At 41.7% G+C, this 19,766-nt stretch overlaps 1 pseudogene; it reads right to left on the bottom strand.

Annotated features, from left to right (window-relative positions):
- Positions 1-2,909: 2,909 nt before the first annotated feature.
- On the bottom strand, positions 2,910-3,026 carry LOC130073033 (5S ribosomal RNA; annotated as a pseudogene).
- Positions 3,027-19,766: the final 16,740 nt, after the last annotated feature.

Raw genomic sequence — 19,766 nt, 5'->3', positions numbered from 1 at the left:
CACCCAGTGCAGTGGGCAGCCATTTTTACTAGTGCTGCACGATTAATCATATCGCAATCTCGATGTCAAGCCTATGCGGTTATATGACGCAAAATACTGCGATTTTATATGAAATAAACAAATTAGGTCTGTTAACGCAATTAACGCAGCATGTGTTAATTTTTGTCATCCTTTGGCTAGTGTTACATGATCCCACTCTTATTCATGCAAATGCGTAAACCATTCATTCGCGACAAGACAAAAAAGATGGGCACATCACGCATACATGTATAAGGAAGGACTCTTTTGACTATAATGGCTTTAACCAGACTCAGAAACACTCAGACCATAAGTCCAAACACAGAAGTAGTTGCAGAAGTGTTTATATTGAATATTCCACACAAAACCATCAAAACAGAGAGTCAACATATGAGGATAGTTGCATGTATGTTTTCTTTGTTGTCATGGTGAATAAAGATTATGGTGAAACCAAGCTTATCTGGTCATTGTCCAAGATCCCTCCAACCTTGATTCCCATCACATTCAGAATCTTAAAATTTGCCATGCTGGGCAAATTTTCCATTGAGCGGGGGGATATGTAACGGCCTTTAGAGTAGTTACTATGGTTTCAAGCTGTAGTACCACTACCATGCTCCAGGGGGCTCTCCAGACTACTACTCCTATAAAAGGCAGGGAGAAGTAGAGTTGGAGCATGTTTGGTTGGAGAGAATCATGGCCTCCTCTTGTGCTAACCTTATGTGTAGAGTCCGAGTTGAGAAACTGTTGTTTTAAGCTCATCCAAGTAGGCCTAAGTGTTTTGTTCATTTTGTGTTGTTAACATTGTATTTGGTGGGTTATGTCTTATTTGGGTCATTTCATGTGATTATGTTTGGTGCTAATGTTAGCCTGTATGTTTCTATTTAGAAGGACTTCTCGTACATCCCTCATCCACAATGTTTATCTTTCTTATTCTACTGGGTTGAGACATCTTCCTATGCTGTACTGTTTCTTGTGGGGATTTTACTGAGTTATGCCAATATCATCATTGGATAAATTGAATCAACTGATATAACGGGGATGTTTGAGTGCTGCAAGGACACCGTTAAACTGAAGCCTCAATTGATTGAAGCTAGAATTTGAAATGATCTACTGGACTGTTTGCTCCTTTCTTGTTTAACAAACCCCTATCTTCACCTGCACCATTCTCAAAGACCTCTAAAGGAAAGCCATCCAAGTATGGTCTCCACTTTTCCACCACCCATACCACAGCTAGACATTCTTTTTCTGAGACTGAGTATGCCTTCTCGGCTCCTCTGAGTAAGCGAGAAGCATACGCAATGACATGTTCCTTTTCTTCCGTCTCTTGGGTGAGCACGGCTCCTAGACCAATGTCACTGGCATCCGTCTGAACACGAAAAGGTTTAGTGAAGTCAGGGGCTACCAGTACAGGTGCTTGTACCAAGTCTTGCTTGAGAATGTCAAATGCCTGTTGACACTGGTCATCCCAAGACCATTTGACATTCTTTTGTTTTAAAGAGTGCAAGGGAGCAGCCTTCTCTGAAAACTGGGGTATGAACCTGTGATACCAGCCTGCTAGTCCCAAAAATCTTTGCACATCTTTGACAGTTTGTGGTACTGGGAAGGACTTTACTGCAGCAACCTTAGTTGGGTCTGTAGTCACTCCTTTTTCTGAAATGACGTGCCCAAGGAACGTAAGGGAATTCTGAATGAGGTGGCATTTCTTTAGGTTGACAGTGAGGCCAGCTTTATGGAGACATGCAAGAACTTGATGCAGATGTTCAGAGATGGATTTGGAATACACAACAATATCGTCAATGTACACCATGCAACATTTTCCTTTGATTTCTTGTAGCACATGTTCCATTAATCTCTGAAATGAAGCTGCAGCATTTTTCAGCCCAAAAGGAAGACACACAAATTCATATAACCCTGTTGACGTTACGAACACAGTCTTCTGATTAATGTCTGGCTCCATCTCTAGTTGCCAGTAACCACTCTTAAGGTCGAGAGTGCTAAAGACTCCATGCAATGCTCCATGCAATGACTCGAGGATATCTTGAATTTGAGGCATCGGATAGTCATCTAAGTGAGTTTTAGAGTTTAGACCTCTATAATCAACGCAGAATCTGGACCCACCATCCTTTTTCGGGACTACAACTACGGGAGCAGCCCAAGGAGAGGTAGATGGTTGGATAACTCCGTTTTAGAAGCTCCTGTACTTCCGACTCAATAAACTGTTGTTTTTCTCTAGAAACCCTGTACGCACGCCGTCGGACTGGTACCTCATCCGTAGTTATGATACGGTGCTTCACAACACTAGTCCGCCCAATCTCCAGGGTACACACTGACGGCAAGCTTAACAACAATTCTTCCAACTGTTTCTTCACATGGGTTTCAGTGTCTGCTGCTTGGGCAAGTTGTTGTATTTGAATGAATGAATGAATGAATGAGGCATTTATATAGCGCTTTCATATGTACTACTGTACACCCAAAGCGCTTTACAATCATATCAGGGGTTCTCTCCTCAACCAGCACCAGTCTGCAGCATCCACTTGGATGATGCGACGGCAGCCACAGTACAACGGCGCCAGTGCGCTCACCACACACCAGCTATAGTTGGAGAGGAGAGAGAGTGATAGAGCCAATTCAGTGGATGGGGATTATTAGGAGGCCATGATTGGCAGGTGCCAATGGGTGGAATGTGGCTAGGACACCGGGGTTACACCCCTACTCTTTTACGAGAAGTGCCATGGGATTTTTAATGACCACAGAGAGTCAGGGCCTCAGTTTAACGTCTCATCAGAAGGACGGTGCTCTTTGACAGTATAGTGTCCCCGTCACTATACTGGGGCGTTTGGACCCACACAGACCACAGGGTGAGCACCCCCTGCTGGCCTCAATAACACCTCTTCCTGCAGCAACCTGGTTTTCTCAGGAGGTCTCCCATCCAGGTACTAACCAGGCTCAGCCCTGCTTAGCTTCAGTGGGCAACCAGTCTTGGGCTACAGGGTGATATGGCTGCTGGATTGCTGTCTGGATTCGTTATTGCCACCCGGAGAAGTTATTGCAAGGTAAAAGTGCAGTGAAGGGTACACATTGTGATGAAGGAAGGGAAAAGAGTTTGCTTCCTCAATTTCTTCTTCAGTGGGTAAGCTGTACTGAGCCTGAGTCTAGTATCATTCTGCTCTAAAGTAGAAAATCAATGCCTAGGATAATCGGTAAAGTCAGATCCGGCATGATGTGAAGGGACATAGGCACTACCTGTTCTTGCACTTCACATTTCCAATTAACCTTCCCAACTGCAGTTTGTCTTTGTCCATTTGCCAACAGAAAAGATTGGCCTTGGCTTGATTGATACGGTTCTTGCCAGCACAACTGTTTCCACAAGGACTCTTTGATACTGGTTGCTGGCAGGCTTGCATCACTTGATGACTTGCATGGGGGGGGGTTTCGTTAATGCTCGGTGGTGGCCATTTTCTTCCTCTGCTCCTCACCGTTAGCTTGAAACCAGTACCTCTTAGACTCATCCAAGTCTCGCTCGATTTGAGTTCCCATCCAAACCAGTTACTCAACATCCTTGATAGTCCTTCTTAACAGGCTAGCAAGTCGGGGATTGCAGTTCCTTAGAATTGCTTGAACTATCTCCTTATCCGTAATCTCTTTTCTCCATCGCAGGCACAAAGCTCGGTAATGAAAAGAAAAATCACGGATGCTCTCCTTAACCCCTTGCTTTCTTTCCAGTAACTTCCTAGTTGCTACCTCCTCATTGGTCTTCGCTTAAAAAGAACTCGGGATTCTTGGCGGTTCCTTTTAGCACAGCCGTAAGGGAGGCTAGAATCTCTTCTTCATTCAAGGGACGCACAGCAAAGTACTCCTCACACAACAGGATCATCTTCCTGGGAATTAGATAAATTAGGGAATTCAGTTTTACTGGAGGATAGTATTGTAGTGAAGACTGGTTGCTTTGCTCAATATAGGTCAAGTTGCTGGGTTTTGCACAATGTATGTTAGCTAGAGGGTTCTGGCTTGTAACAACTGGTGTGGATGACTTGTGTTCCAATTGCGACCCCTTCTCTTTAAGCAGTCAACCATGGATTGCCCCAAATCCTTCACTAACATTTCTAGCTGTTGTTTCACCCTTTCACATTCGCGTTGCATCAAATATGACATTTTATCCTCCAACTTCCTACATTGTTTCTCCAACTCCACCGATGAAACCTTTTCACTCACCCCATTCTCCAAATCTGTTAACTGTGCTTCTAAAGAGATGGCCCGTGCGTTTAGCATAGAGTTTAAAGCTGATGACTGACCGTTGGATTCATCAGTCAATGTGGGTGGTGGTGGTGGTGGAAAACGGAGCTCCTCATCAGGATCATTATCTTCAGTTCTCTCACTTTCTTCATCTGAGTTAATATATAAATCACTAAAAGTGGTAATCAGGTCTCTCATTGGCTCTCCGTGAATGAAAGGACCCTGCTGTGAAGTCTGTTAGGGAAGTGACTATATCCCTATCCATGATAGACTGAATGTAGATTGCAAAATTAAATGACTTAAAATGTTGTTGTTGTTTTGTTTTGGAAGGGGTTAGACTGTAAATTAACATATATGCATACTATAACATATGGTTTGGTGTTCTGGTGGTCTGATAAAATAGTCTTAAGGTCCCTGTTCGGGCGCCATTTTGTAACCGTCCAACTAAGAACTCTCAGAAGGGCACATCTCTATTGACTAGAATGGCTTTAACCAGACTCAGAAACACTCAAACCATAAGTCCAAACACAGAAGTAGTTGCAGAAGTGTTTATATCGAATATTACACACAAAACCATCAAAACTAGGGGTGGGGGGAAAAATCGATTCTTAGATGCATTGCGATGCGGACGTGGACGATTCTGAATCGATTCACAAATGTCAAAAATCGATTTTCTAAATGTGTTATTTTTTTCTCTAATAACATAATATTGGTGGAATGCAAAAGGCGGAACTCTGAAGCACGGACGTGCAGTGCCCGGCCAGTCTGTGGCGTGCACATAACAGAGACGCATGATGGCTGAGTGCGAAATTCAAAAAGCACCCTCTTCGTTAAAAGCTAACGTATGGAAAATTGGCAATTTCATTGTGACCTATTTTCTATTTTTTGTTTGAGAGCTGCTTTCTGTATTGTTTAGTTTTCACATCAATATGCTGTAAACCAATCTGTTATACGTAGCGTTATACGTAGGTTTACTCAGAGCCATAGAGAGAAAGAGTTGCGACACTCTTTGATGTCGCCGCGACGGCTGTCACGTGGTTCATGGAAGCCCCAATAGTTCCAAAACGTACGCTGGCTGTCATGTTCTTCTATGGGACAGACAGCAGCGATTGCATTTTTGAACGGTAAATATAAAATAAAACACACAACCAAGCACTTTTTCAGCTGTTATTGCATTTTGTTAATGTCAGTTTTGCATTTGGAGAGGCAGGGTGACAACGAAATACTGTATATTACTTAGATAAGTTTTAGGCAATTTTTTTTGGAGGGAAAAGCTTAGTGCTCGCATGGGTAGCTTTAGCGGCTCTAACTTAACTTTTCCATATTCATCTGATGATGGACGTCGGTCTCATGATATTTATTTTAGCACAACTGGGCTGTATTAGGCCATTGATTCCCGTGATTTTGCTTATAAATTACAATTCAGCCATTAGCCTACCTTCGTGATCACGCAGAGGTCTGCCGTGGCGGTCCATTCAGAATTCGCTAGAAGCTAGCTCACTTCTGATGAAAGTGGCCACCCTCAGGATCACACCGTGAAACATAATCATGTTAAGACTAATAATATAATTTTAAGATTAAGCCATACACATTATCAAAACTATAACAGATTAAAAACGAATTTACGCTTTTATGTTTGGGTCTATAGGTAAGTGCAGAGTGAAGAGTTTTCTCTATGGCTCTGGGTTAGTGTACAGAGCAGGCTAAGAGTAAGGTAGCTGTAACTCAATCCAAGTCATTTAAGCAATTAACTAACAAAACACTTGTAACTTCTGTTTCAGCTATTGAGACATCAATTAAGCATGGCTGATACAAATGAAGGTTTTCAAATATTTTTTTTTTATTAAACAATGACAGACAAAACTACCAGCTAAAAAAACTGTATTGATGAGGCTAACGGGAAGTGGTGTGAGGAAAACTGTAAAGAAAGCAGTATAAATTAGATTATGTGCTGGCACAATTAGTTACAAAAAAAAAAGGGGAGGTGGAGATGCAACTATAGTTCTATTGTGGCACTACAGGATATAAAACCCTCCAAGCCATGAATATGCCTCTGCCTGACATCAGGACCATTCAGAAGATGCAGCATGTTAAACTGGAGCCAGGTGTGTTGGGGGAGGTGTTTGATAGGCAGAGGCTGAAGGCAGATGACTCTAGGGCATCCCAGAGCCTAACCATTTAAATAAAAATAAATAAAAAAAGGCTTCCTTTGTGAAAGGGACATCCTCTTTCTCATCTGTTTCCTGGGCCCTATAAAGCAGTAAGAATAGGGACAGTGGTCAATAAAGGGAGAGAACACAGTTAAAAGCAGACTCAGAGGACATAGCAGGTAGCGCTATATACTTGGGACAACATAGCAGGTAGCGCTATATACTTGGGACAACCCAATCACAACATATTCGAACATCACAAACATACTGTACATTGTGTCATTACCACAACAGGAATCATTATAACAGCCCTAAGCAAACTCAAAACATCATGAAGAGTGAGAGAGGAGGATACTGGTTTGGTCATGTACTCTGACCTCTTACCTAATCAAGTCAGAGGGACATTAGTGGTTGGGGAGAAGTTGTCACCCCCTCTCTGTGATTTTCAATGATGTCTGAGTTCTGATGGCTATTGGTTACAACTGACATTTTAATAGATCAGTGGTCATACCATGGTTGGATGTGCAGCATTTGGATGCTCTAATCGATCCAATAAGGGGTTCCATATGTATGGCTTCCCTAAGGACATAGAGCGAAGGAAGAGGTGGATGGCAATGGTTAAAAGACAAAACCTGTGTCTGACAGAAGACAACAACAGCAGAAAACTCTGTCATGTAAGTAATGTTCACAGAGGTGACATGACAATTTAAAGGGGATCATATTTCCAAGTGTAGAGAATTATGACTATTCAATAACATTTGAAGTGTGCAGTGGAAACTGATTTTATAAGCCTACCTACAGGTACACTTTGAAGATGACCAATTTATTGCCAACAAATCAGGAGGAAATTTGAAGTTGAGGCCAGATGCTGTGCCAACAGTATTTATACATCGGCCTAAGCCGAAAAGGAGGAAAGCCACGTCAAGGAGTATGCCAGCTGTTAATGTCAGGAATAATGACCACACCTATTGTGGCACATCAAACATCGGTATGATATACGCAGCTAACAATGTTTCCCATGTTATATAATTCAAGGATAGACTACACTCATAATGCAACCTTAAGATTAGTACATACAGCTTCAAAACAGTTAAGGGATTTTCCAGAATATTCATACACAACATGTAGATAGTCTACAGATTTCTTCATACTTTACCATTGGAAATAGACTGATTTAGATGAATGTCTCTATAGGAGTGTAGTGTACCCTTAAATGACAATAGGTGCAAATCTGAAGGCAGCATACATATAACAGCAAGAATACCTTGTTATTGTTACAGAGATTGAGAGAGAAATTGAGGTGGAGATCCAAGGGAATGAAAGGGACATAACAGACAGAGAGAGAGAAACAGATGTAAGCATTACAGGGGCCAGTCAGTCAGAGGTCAGCAATGAAGAGGCCAGTTTGCCAGGGTCAGGTGCTCCAGGGTCCAGACTGCCAAGGGCCAGTTATGACCAGGCTCACATGGAGGATCTAATGAGGCAGCTGAGAATGGAGAGATTACTCAGAAGGAGAGCAGAGAGGGCTCTGGTAAAACAGAAAAGGATTAATTTGGCATTAAGAAAAAAACACAATTTGATTAATCAAAAGTTTAAAACAATCTTCAACACAGACCAAATTAGAGCACTTGGGCATTCAAAAAAAGGGGGAATACGGTGGGGGAAAGAAACCGTGAAAAAAGCACTTAGAATTAGGCACTACAGGATATAAAACCCTCCAAGCAATGAATATGCCTCTGCCTGACATCAGGACCATTCAGAGGAGGACCCAGCATGTTAAACTGGAGCCAGGAGTGTTGGGGGAGGTGTTTGATATGCTGAGGCTGAAGGCAGATGGCATGAACGAAATGGAGAAGAAATGTGTGCTCACCTTAGATGAAATGTCCATCACCCCTAGCGTCGAGCTGCATCTGGGAACAGGGAGGCTGTTTGGGAACACAACATTACCTGGCCACAAAGGCCAGGCCACTCATGCCTTAGTGTTCATGCTGGCTGGTGCAACCACACGGTGGAAACAGGTTGTGGCTTACCATAACAGCGGTAATTCTACTGATGGCGCAGTGTACCGGCCCATAATACTCACCATCTTGGAAGCAGCGGCGTCGATAGGGCTTCATGTGGTAAACATCACCACTGACATGGGGAGCCCCAATAGGGCAATGTGGAAGTCTTTTGGGGTGACCTATGCCAAGCCGTGGATAGTACATCCTGTGGAGCCACACCAGCGCCTCTACTTCATGCCTGATGTGCCACACGTGGTAAAGAACTTGAAGAGCGCCTTAATCAATGGTCACGTCATCACCATACCACAAGATGTGGTGGACAAGGAGAAGCTGCCGTCCAGTCAGGTGTCTGTTGGCCCTCTGAAAGATCTGGTATCATACCAAGATGGCATGGCCCTAAAGCTGGCACCCAAGTTGTCTAGAGGCATCCTGGAGCCTAGCCATTTTGAAAAGATGAAGGTCAGTTCAGCAATGCATGTCTTTAGCAAGTCAACTAGTGCTGCTCTGAGATATATGGTGGCAGAGGAGCACAGACCAGAATCCTACCTTACCACTTCATGGTTTTTGGAGAAGGTGGACCACTGGTTTGACCTCATGTCGTCACGCAATGCTGTTACTGCCCTAAGTCATTTTAAGATGGAGGAGTATGATAAGGCCATCAGCTTCCTCCGCGACTCCATTCATCTGTTTCGGGGCCTGAAGATCGGTCCCAAGGGCAGCTGGAAACCAGTTCAGACAGGACTGGTGATGGCCACAACAACAATCCTGGAGGTCCAGCATGACTTGTTGAGTCAAGGGCACAAATTTGTGCTCACAAGCCGCTTCACCCAGGACTGCCTGGAAAACACTTTTTCGTCCATTCGTCTGAGGAACTCTGTCCCAACACCTGTAGAGTTCCAATATGCACTGCGGGCTGTCACCGTGGGTCAGTTCCTATCACCAGTACATACTGGTAGTTACCTGGAGGATGGATCAGACCACTTGGCAGACTTCCTGGATACGCAGAACAGCAGCTGCAGTCCTCCTGAAGTTCTGAGAGTGGAGCAGCTGGTAGACCTGACTACACCACCTGACATCACCAAAACAGAGTCCTGTGTGCTATACCACCTGGCAGGATACATTGTGAAAAGAGTCATCAGCTTCTCACTTTGTGACAAATGTCAGTGTGCACTAGTACAAAATGTCATCAATGCTGAAAATGAAAGCGCTGTTCTGCTGGAATTGAAGGAATTTAAAAGGGGTGCACTTTTCCGTCCATCTGATGAGGTTTTCACTCTTGTTCAGAACGTGGAGCAGCTGTTCCGTGTGAAGACGAGCGATTCCCTCATGGAGTCCTCAAATGCAGTAGCACAGCTGAAACAGGAGGCCATGTTACTGGACAGCAACCTTCCCTCATGCCATGACCTGAAGAAAAAAATCATATCCACATACATCAGACTGAGGTTAAGGATTGCATCAAAGTGCATCAGGGCTGAGAGGAAGGAAAAAAATAAAGGGTATCTTGGCAGCAAGAGTCAGAGTAAGAAGGCAAAGAAGACCCAACAGACTTCTGCACCGAAGGTCATAACAGCTAGGCGACTCCCAAGCACATTACTCGTTGCCATGGATGTAATTGGCATCTCCGTTCCCAGTCCACCGTCAGCAGCCCCCAACCTCCTCTTCCTTCAGCAGTCATCACCTGCAGTCGTCGCCAGCACCAGTCACCACCAGCAGCAGCCTTGGTTGACATGAGGCTGAAAAAAAAAGTGTTTATTTTGTAAAAAAAAAAAAAAAAATCATCTTACCATTTTGGATGCATGACCATGTTTTAGGCTCATCCTTGATTCACTGCTGTAGAGTAGCCTGTCAAGTAGTCTACTATTTGTTGTACTGAATAATACTTTTGAAGAACAATCATTAAACTAGTGTGGATATTACTACAATACAAAGTTTCCTCACAGTAAATGAGTATCTGAGATGGGTTCTGATACAAATTAAGTACAGCCAACACGTCACATAATGAAAAGTTAGTATATCCCAAAAAATTAAATTAAATAAACGTTGCTATAAAGGTGGTAGCGATTTACTGTCACAGCTGACGAAGTCGCGTTAGCTAACTACGTTAACGTTAGCTAGCAGGCAGTGCTTGAAAATTGGTTGAAACAACCAAGATAAAATATAAATAATTACGCTTTGCATGTACAAATGAAGACCAGTATAAACATCGCAAAGGGCCTCTGATACAATATAAGTTAGACAGTTGACAATTCAAAAGAGGTAGATATTTCAGAAACTTACGTTACCTCTGGAACAACTCGACGCGAAGCATTCACCACTCAAAACTCAGCCAACACGTAACATAATGAAAAGTTAGTTAGTATATCCCAAAAATTCAACTAAATAAAAGTTGCTATAAAGGTGGTAGCGATTCATTACCGAACTAATTAGATGCTATACTTTCACAACTGGTGAAGTCGCGCTAGCTAACTAGCTATCAGGCAGTGCTTGAAAATTGGTTGGAACAACCAAGATAAAATATAAATAATTACGCTGTGCATATACAAATGAAGACCAGTATAAGCATCGCAAAGGGCTTCTGATACAATATAGACAGTTGACAATTCAAAAGAAGTCGATATTTCAGCAACTTACCTCTGGAACAACTCGACGCGCAGCAATGTAAGTGAATGGGGTCCAACAGCCAAATGCCAGTGTTTGGAACTAATCCGAGCTCCATATCCCGGAAGTAGGCGGTTAAAAGCGCCGCCATTTTTTTACAACGGAGGTCTATGGGAGTGTCGCAACTCTTTCTCTCTATGGCTCTGGGTTTACTGTATAGCCCTCCACAGTCACAGTGTGCATCAGTGCAACATTAGTCACAAAAAGTTAAATTTTGACTGTGCTCTCTGCAGATGTTCATTTACTTTTTTTGTATAAGCTGCTTTTGATACAGTATACCACAATCAAAAACAGCATACAGCAAAAATTAAGTCATAACTCTTTTTTATTTAGTTGTGTTTAAGAGCGGCTTTGTATGTTACTAATTATTCAGAATATGTGTAAGTCCACAAGCATTATTTTTATAGCTGCTGGTACATAATTCTATATTTTTGAACGAAAGCTGTTTTTTTTATTTTTCTACAGCAAAATGTTTATTTGTTTTATTGTCTGAAGGATTATATTGCTCATTGCACATAACAGGAGGATGTTGGTTAGAAGTATATTATTAAATGTTAGAGATTCAGAATATGAAGTTTGTATTAATTTACTACAAGTATGCTGCTAGTACAGGCACACATTTATTTTCCTGTTGGTTCGTTGCAATGTTGGGACATAAGCTGGCAAATGTAACCTAGAGTTGACTTGCCAAATCACTTCCATTTGTTTTATTAATAAAATTAATATAGAGGAAGTATTGGAAGTAAATTCTTTATGGGTCATTATAAATACTTTGCTTTAAAAGTACCAAGTAGTCACGCCAAGTTTGTTAGTTCTTATAAGATGCATCGATAATCGTTTTAGCATCGCAGCCCTCTGAATCGTAATTGAATCGAATCGTGAGGTGCCTAGAGATTCCCACCCATAATCAAAACAGGCAACATATGAAGATAGTTGCATGTATGTTTTCTTTGTTGTCATGGTGAATAAAGATATAAGAAACCAAGCTTATCTGGTCATTGTCCAAGAAATGGCTTTCCTTTAGAGGTCTTTGAGAATGGTGCAGGTGAAGATAGGGGTTTGTTAAACAAGAAAGGAGCAAAAAGGAGCAAACAGTCCAGTATATCATTTCAAATTCTAGCTTCAATCAATTCAGGCTTCAGTTTAGGGTACGTTGCAATAACGGTGTCCTTGCAGCTCTCAAAAATCCCTGTTATCAGTTGATTCAATTTATCCAATGATGATATTGGCATAACTCAGTAAAATCCTCACAAGTAACAGTACAGCATAGGATGGAAGATGTCTCAACCCAGTAGAATAAGAAAGATAAACATTGTGGATGAGGGATGTACGAGAAGTCCTTCTAAATAGAAACATACAGGCTAACATTAGCACCAAACATAATCACATGAAATAACCCAAATAAGACGTAACCCACCAAATACAATGTTAACAACACAAAATGAACAAAACACTTACTTGGATGAGCTTAAAACAACAGTTTCTCAACCCAGACTCTACACATAGCACAAGAGGAGGCCATTGCTGCGTCCCAATTCGCATACTATACGTCCTAAATAGTATTCGAAAATAGAATTAGTAAATCCCAAATCATAGTATGTTGAAATGAGTGTTCCAAAGATACCCGGATGGCCTACTATTTCCGGTCAGAATCCGAAGTGCAGATCGATGCGCACTCTAACGGCTAATATTGCCCACAACACATCGCGCGTTGGACAAGGATTCGGTTAGAACTACAAACACGAGTGAAAAGTGTTAAAAAAAACTACAGACATGGAGGACACACGAGTCCGGCGGTTATGTAGAGAGGTTTAGATAAAGGGGTTTGAGTGATTAATTATCAGTATCTGACCTGACGAAAATTTATTTATTCAATGTTGGCTACATTTAAATTGCATCTGCAGCAGCATTGTGAACTTTTGTAAAGATACGTTTAGCTTATACGTTATTAACTTTTAAATGCATCATTATATTCAAATTGCAAACACATGAGGAGAGTCTCCGCATGAAAGACCCACGACTGGCAGGTGAACGTGCTACAACATTTCTCTCCGAAACGGTAAGAAATTAAAATATAGCTGCAAGCAGCCATTATCGGGGCCAAGCGCAAGAAGATGATATCAGATGCCAACATGGCTGGGAGTGTCAGACCAACTGCAACAATGAGCAATTAAAGACATTTAAAGATGAATTTTGGCAAAATGGCTGAAAAATCTAATACATTAACTAAAAATATGATTTAATGGATTATCACTTTCGACCAATAGGTGGTGCAGTTACAAAATGTATGTGGTGTGGTCAGAGTGAGGTGGCAATGACACACACACAGTTTGTTGTCAAAATGTCAAGGCATTGCAGAGATAAACCCTGAATAGTCATTTTGGCAGCATGCCTCAACTTTGATGCTGCACTATACAAAAACGGGTTCGTCTATCGACACGAAATCCATAACTTTTAGTCGGCACAGTCTGGAGAGGATACGATTCGATTTTGGTGAAAATCGGACAAACGGTCTAGGAGGAGTTCGAAAAAGTAGGTTTTGACTGAAAATCAAGATGACGGACAGGAAGTTCGGACAAATAAGTAAAAATTGGTATCTACGTTTTCAGCTTGACCCAAGGAATCTATTAATACCAGTGTCATTTCAATAGCCAGATTTATTCAAAAGTTATTAGCATTTTTGGACATTTTGTTATAACTTTTGACCACTAGGTGGCGCTGTCTCGAAATCTTTTGAGTACCCTCAGGGCATGGTGCTAATGGCACATTCTGAGTTTCGTAATGTTACAGCAATGCATTTGTTAAGTATAGCATTTTACATCACAAAACTGTATTGAAGTCAATGGGAATTTCATGTTTTGTTCTATTATAGCGCCACCAAGAGGCTCAGTCCCACCATTTTTTTTACGTGTCCTCAGAGTGAGCCCATACATATGTGTGTCAATTTTGGTGTAAAAATCTCAATTCGCTTCGGAGTTATAGACATTTATGTGAAAAAACACGTCAAAAATGACTGACACGTGACTTTGATTGGATTTTACTACCCCTTACTATCAATATTTTCGCATTTGGGCATTGTCGTATAGCCTATCGACCTATGTTTCCAAACTTCTGACGGTGGTTTCGTCTCGATCGGATTAGCGGTTTCGAAGATATCGGCAAATGTTTTTTAAGCGCTAAATTACAACGCTGCACAAACGATATGCTGAAACCTGGCAAGTCTGGTATCGTTGGACTCGGCAAGGATTCAGGAGTCTAACGAAATCAGTTTTGTGAGAATAAGTAGGCCACACCCAAAGTTATAAGCATTATAAGCTATTGGAGAAAAAAAAATCACCACTAGGTGGCGCTGTTTCGAAACTTCTCAGGCTCCTTCAGGGCATCGTACTGATGACCCATACCGAGTTTCGTAACAATTCGTTCATGCGTTCAAAAAATACAGCATTTTAGCACATAATTCAAAATGGCCGACAGGCAAAATTGCTGATCTGGGAAAATTGGATATCAATCGACTCGCCATGACGTCCTGAATCTAACGAGACCATTTTTATGATTTTTGAACAAACCGTTCAGAAGTTATAAGCAAAAATAGCCTTTTTTCGTATCTCCGGACCAGTAGGTGGCGCTGTGCCGAAACGCTGCATGTAGCCTCAAGTCATGCTTATGATGACATGTACCAAGTTTGGTCTGAATATGATTAAGCGTTGCGGAGATACAGCCTTACGTCTGTTTTCGCAAGCGCTACGTAAAATTAGTTTGTGCGTTTATCGAAAACGGTTTGACGAATCAACTTGAATTCCATAACTTTTTGTCGGCACTGCCTGGAGATGATGTGGTGCAATTTTGGTGAAAATCGGACAAACCGTCTAGGACGAGTTCGCAAAAGTAGGTTTTTTGGACAATTCAAAATGGCGGCCATATTTTTATGACGGAAAATGACGTCATAGGGTGCAATCGAATCAACATGAGCTCAGGAATCAGAAGAAAAAAGAATTTCGTTGATAGGCTTTACGGTTCAAAAGTTATTAGCATAATAAAAGTGAAACTTTGGACAGGTGGTGGCGCTAGAGGCAATGAGTTAGAGACACCAAAATTGGTGCAATTACTGTTGGGACTGTCCTCTATCAGAATGTCAAACCGAAACAACTTTCCCGGAAACGGTTCTATGGGCTGCCATAGACGCCCAGTCGGAAGAAGAAGAATAATAATAATAATAATAATAATAATAATAAGAACCGGAACAGATACAATAGGTGCCTCCGCACCTTCGGTGCTTGGCCCCTAATTAGATTGAATGGAAGATTTTAACTGTGACGAGATGATTGACAGGGCATTTACGGTGATAGGATGCACGCGACAGAGCTGTCCGTTAAAGATGATGAAGTAGTATGTCCCAAAGCTTGCCTACTCTTTTGCTACACACTCAAAAGTATGTACTTTTTCTTCACAAAAAGAGTACATACTTTTAGGGCGTAGTATAAGTAGGCGAATTGGGCCCATGCTTCTCTCCAACCAAACATGCTCCAACTCTACTTCTCCCTGCCTTTTATCCAGAGGTGGAGTAGTCTGTAGAGCCCCCCGGGGCATGGTAGTGGCACTACAGCTTGAAATCATAGTCAAGTCACCTTCATTTATATAGCGCTTTTAACAATATAGATTGTTTCAAAGCAGCTTTACAGTGATAATAGGAAATGAAAGCAACAGAGATTGTTTTGGCTTTACAGCAGCTCTAGAATAAAGTCATTGTCCATCTAAAGTTAGTTTTGATTGATTCACTTCCGTCGCAACGATGATTAGTTATTATTAACTTAGAGGCCACTAACACGACACCGTTCGAACAGAAAACCCTTAATGCGCTCATTTGCACAAAACAGTGCCTGGTGGCTCGAGAACGCAAACCATGAAATGGGTTCCAAGGTACAAGCCTTGAAAAATTTATAATACAGAATTTTTTAGTGCTTCCCCATAACCACATGACCGCATAACCAGAATTAACCCGACAACATTTTATCTGTACAGAGGTAAAGGGAAGGGAAGGGAAGGAGGCCTTCACAGGGGAGAGACTAGTTGACACTTCAGGACTGCGTTGTCGTCGTATCCAGGCGCAGGTCCTTCATCAGATCTGGATACGGCCTGGATCGTATCTGGATAGTAACTGCTCTAAGGGCCGTTACAGCCTATCTTAACTTTAAGATTACTTTTATCATGTAAACTATACAGCATGTTTATAGCCAATGCATATGTGTGTGGGACAGTAGGAGAGGATGCATGGTCGCATCCAAGTGTGCCACATAAGTCCTGAAAAGTGAAGCCAAACCATTTTGAACGCCCCCTAGTGCCTGGCTGCAGTATAGGTCTTAAACCCCGCCCTCTCCATGTAATCAAATGTAAACCCAATTAAAAAATCCAATTACAGTTAAAAAAAAAATAATTCCCACACTTTGTCTTTTTTGTTAGTTCTTATAACCCAGACATATGTTCAAGTGATCCTTTACCCAATAAGTTTGGTTTAGTTTTTTGATGCTATGAAAACGGGGTGTAATGTCATGATTGACAGCTGTGCTTCCGATTGAGTCTGCGGGAGCGGGAATATGGGCGGGACATTGATGCTGCGGCTCCACTTCAGGATCACTACTGTGCAGACTCAGGCTCTGATTGATGTAATTGGCAACGACCATTGCTGGGATATTTTGGCATAATTTTTCTACATGATGAATCACGCAGCACCTGGTTGAATCGCAGCAGAGTATGCTGCTCATTACAGAAACCTGACAGAATGGACAATACTCATCTGTATTTTTAGTACCAACTTGCGGTTCAGCTATATGCGAAAAAAACTTCAAGTGTGAAAGCGTGTTACCTCCGGTCTGCTTGCGCATCCAGTGTGAAACAGACGTTACACACGCTCCGCCTATTCCTTTTTGCAAAAAAATTAAAAACAAAGGCTGCATTTACACTCACCGGCCACTTTATTAGGTACCCCATGCTAGTAACGGGTTGGACCCCCTTTTGCCTTCAGAACTGCCTCAATTCTTCGTGGCATAGATTCAACAAGGTGCTGGAAGCATTCCTCAGGGAGTTTGGTCCATATTGACATGATGGCATCACACAGTTGCCGCAAATTTGTCGGCTGCACATCAATGATGCGAATCTCCCGTTCCACCACATCCCAAAGATGCTCTATTGGGTTGAGATCTGGTGACTGTGGAGGCCATTTTAGTACAGTGAACTCATTGTCATGTTCAAGAAACCAATTTGAAATGATTAGAGCTTTGTGACATGGTGGAAGTAGCCATCAGAGGATGGGTACATGGTGGCCATAAAGGGATGGACATGGTCAGAAACAATGCTCAGGTAGGCCGTGGCATTTAAACGATGCCCAATTGGCACTAAGGGGCCTAAAGTGTGCCAGGAAAACATCCCCCACACCATTACACCACCACCAGCCTGCACAGTGGTAACAAGGCATGATGGTTCCATGTTCTCATTCTGTTTACGCCAAATTCTGACTCTAACATCTGAATGTCTCAACAGAAATCGAGACTCATCAGACCAGGCAACATTTTTCCAGTCTTCAACTGTTCAATTTTGGTGAGCTCTTGCAAATTGTAGCCTCTTTTTCCTATTTGTAGTGGAGATGAGTGGTACCCGGTGGAGTCTTCTGCTGTTGTAGCCCATCCGCCTCAAGGTTGTGCGTGTTGTGGCTTCACAAATGCTTTGCTGCATACCTCGGTTGTAACGAGTGGTTATTTCAGTCACTGTTGCCCTTCTATCAGCTCGAACCAGTCTGGCCATTCTCCTCTGACCTCTGGCATCAACAAGGCATTTCCGCCCACAGAACTGCCGCTCACTGGATGTTTTTTCTTTTTCGGACCATTCTCTGTAAACCCTAGAGATGGTTGTGCGTGAAAATCCCAGTAGATTAGCAGTTTCTGAAATACTCAGACCAGCCCTTCTGGCACCAACAATCATGCCACGTTCAAAGTCATTTAAATCAACTTTCTTCCCCATACTGATGCTCGGTTTGAACTGCAGGAGATTGTCTTGACCATGTCTACATGCCTAAATGCACTGAGTTGCCGCCATGTGATTGGCTGCTTAGAAATTAAGTGTTAACGAGCAGTTGGACAGGTGTACCTAATAAAGTGGCCGGTGAGTGTATACTGCAAGTCTTAATGCACAGGATCCGATCTTTTGACCATATCCGATTTTTTTGGTCCGTCTGTTTACATGGACAGGACTGATATCTGTGTTTACATTAATTCCCGCCCCAAAAAAAATTTGGTGATCATTTTACTATGCACATGGTAGACGTAGACCCTGGTTTTGAATGGCCGTGCTATTCAAATTATTTATATAATTCATGTAGGTTGGTCATGATTATTTGCCAGCATGGACAAAATAACAGCTGTCATGACTCATGAATATTTTGCAGCGCAAAATGTGATGGAACAGATATATATAGGAAATAATTTTAGTTTATCTACAGCTCAGATCTAGAATTCTGAAGTGAAATAAAGTAGCCCTTTAATATATTTATTAATGAATTCAAATGAATTAACCAGCGAGAGAGAGAGAGAGAGAGAGAGAGAGAGAGAGAGAGAGAGAGAGAGAGAGAGAGAGAGAGAGAGAGAGAGAGAGAGAGAGAGAGAGCGCGTGCAAGTGAGTAACTACTGATCACTACTGAAGCTTGATGGAAACATTCAGGAGCTGGTTTTCAACCTCTGCCCGTGACTTTTATGTGTTCGCGCAATTTCTTTCCCATCTCAATAAAAAGCTGTAAGCGTGCGCATACGTCTGCCTCATAATACAACATTAAAAAGTTATCTTTGTGAGTAAACGTGTAGTCCTTGTCTTGTGGTGGCTTGGAACTCAATGGGGAATTAGATATGTGTTTAGACGTAGTTCGGATGTTCAGATATCGGATATGTATCTGATTTAAAACCACATTTGGAAGTGACTCAGATCGGATGTGGAAAAATCGGATCTCGTGCGGATTTTTGTTTTTACACGTGTGCAACAAATTCCGATCTGTGTCAGATGTGAGTAAAAGATTGGATTTTTTTTTGTGCCAGTGTAAACGCAGCCAAAATCCCTATAATGAGGGGGGGGGGAAAAACTACAAACTTACAAGCAAACCCTTTAGTCTCCAAATTGATGTTTTGCCCATGCTCTGCTGCCAATAGAAATAGTTAAGAGTGTATACATTTGGAAAGACTCTCTGGACTTACCAATTAGTGTGAATACAATAATAATAGCAACAACAACAGTTGTTGTAATACGTTGTTGTAATACGGTTGTCATAAAAAATATAAAATGTTAATTTTCATTTTTTTTTTATGCATGACAAAGTAAATCTGTAAAACCATTTATTAAACATTTGTGTAGTTATATTAAGAACAAAACCCCAAAAGGAAAGTATTTGAAAGAGCAAAGTCTCAGTCTCATTGTTTGTTGCTGAGACTCTGAAATTCTAGAGTGCAGAATCTTCAAACAAACGGAAACTCCAAAAATAAACGCAATCATGCTCAATGAACAGATGTACATTCTCTGGCAACAGATAAAATATTTTGCGAACACATATACAAACATCTGGTATTTAGGGTTCAGCTGTACTCATTTATTTACTTTCACAACATTTTTTTTTATTCTACAAAAGATCATCTCTCGATAAGAAACACTGGGTTTTAATGCAAGTACACAA

Source organism: Rhinichthys klamathensis, unplaced genomic scaffold (assembly GCF_029890125.1).
Source record: "Rhinichthys klamathensis goyatoka isolate OS25496 unplaced genomic scaffold, OSU_Roscu_1.1 h1tg000019l_1, whole genome shotgun sequence".
NCBI classification, from domain to species: Eukaryota; Metazoa; Chordata; class Actinopteri; order Cypriniformes; family Leuciscidae; genus Rhinichthys; species Rhinichthys klamathensis.
This window is presented reverse-complemented; position numbering and strand designations above follow the sequence as displayed.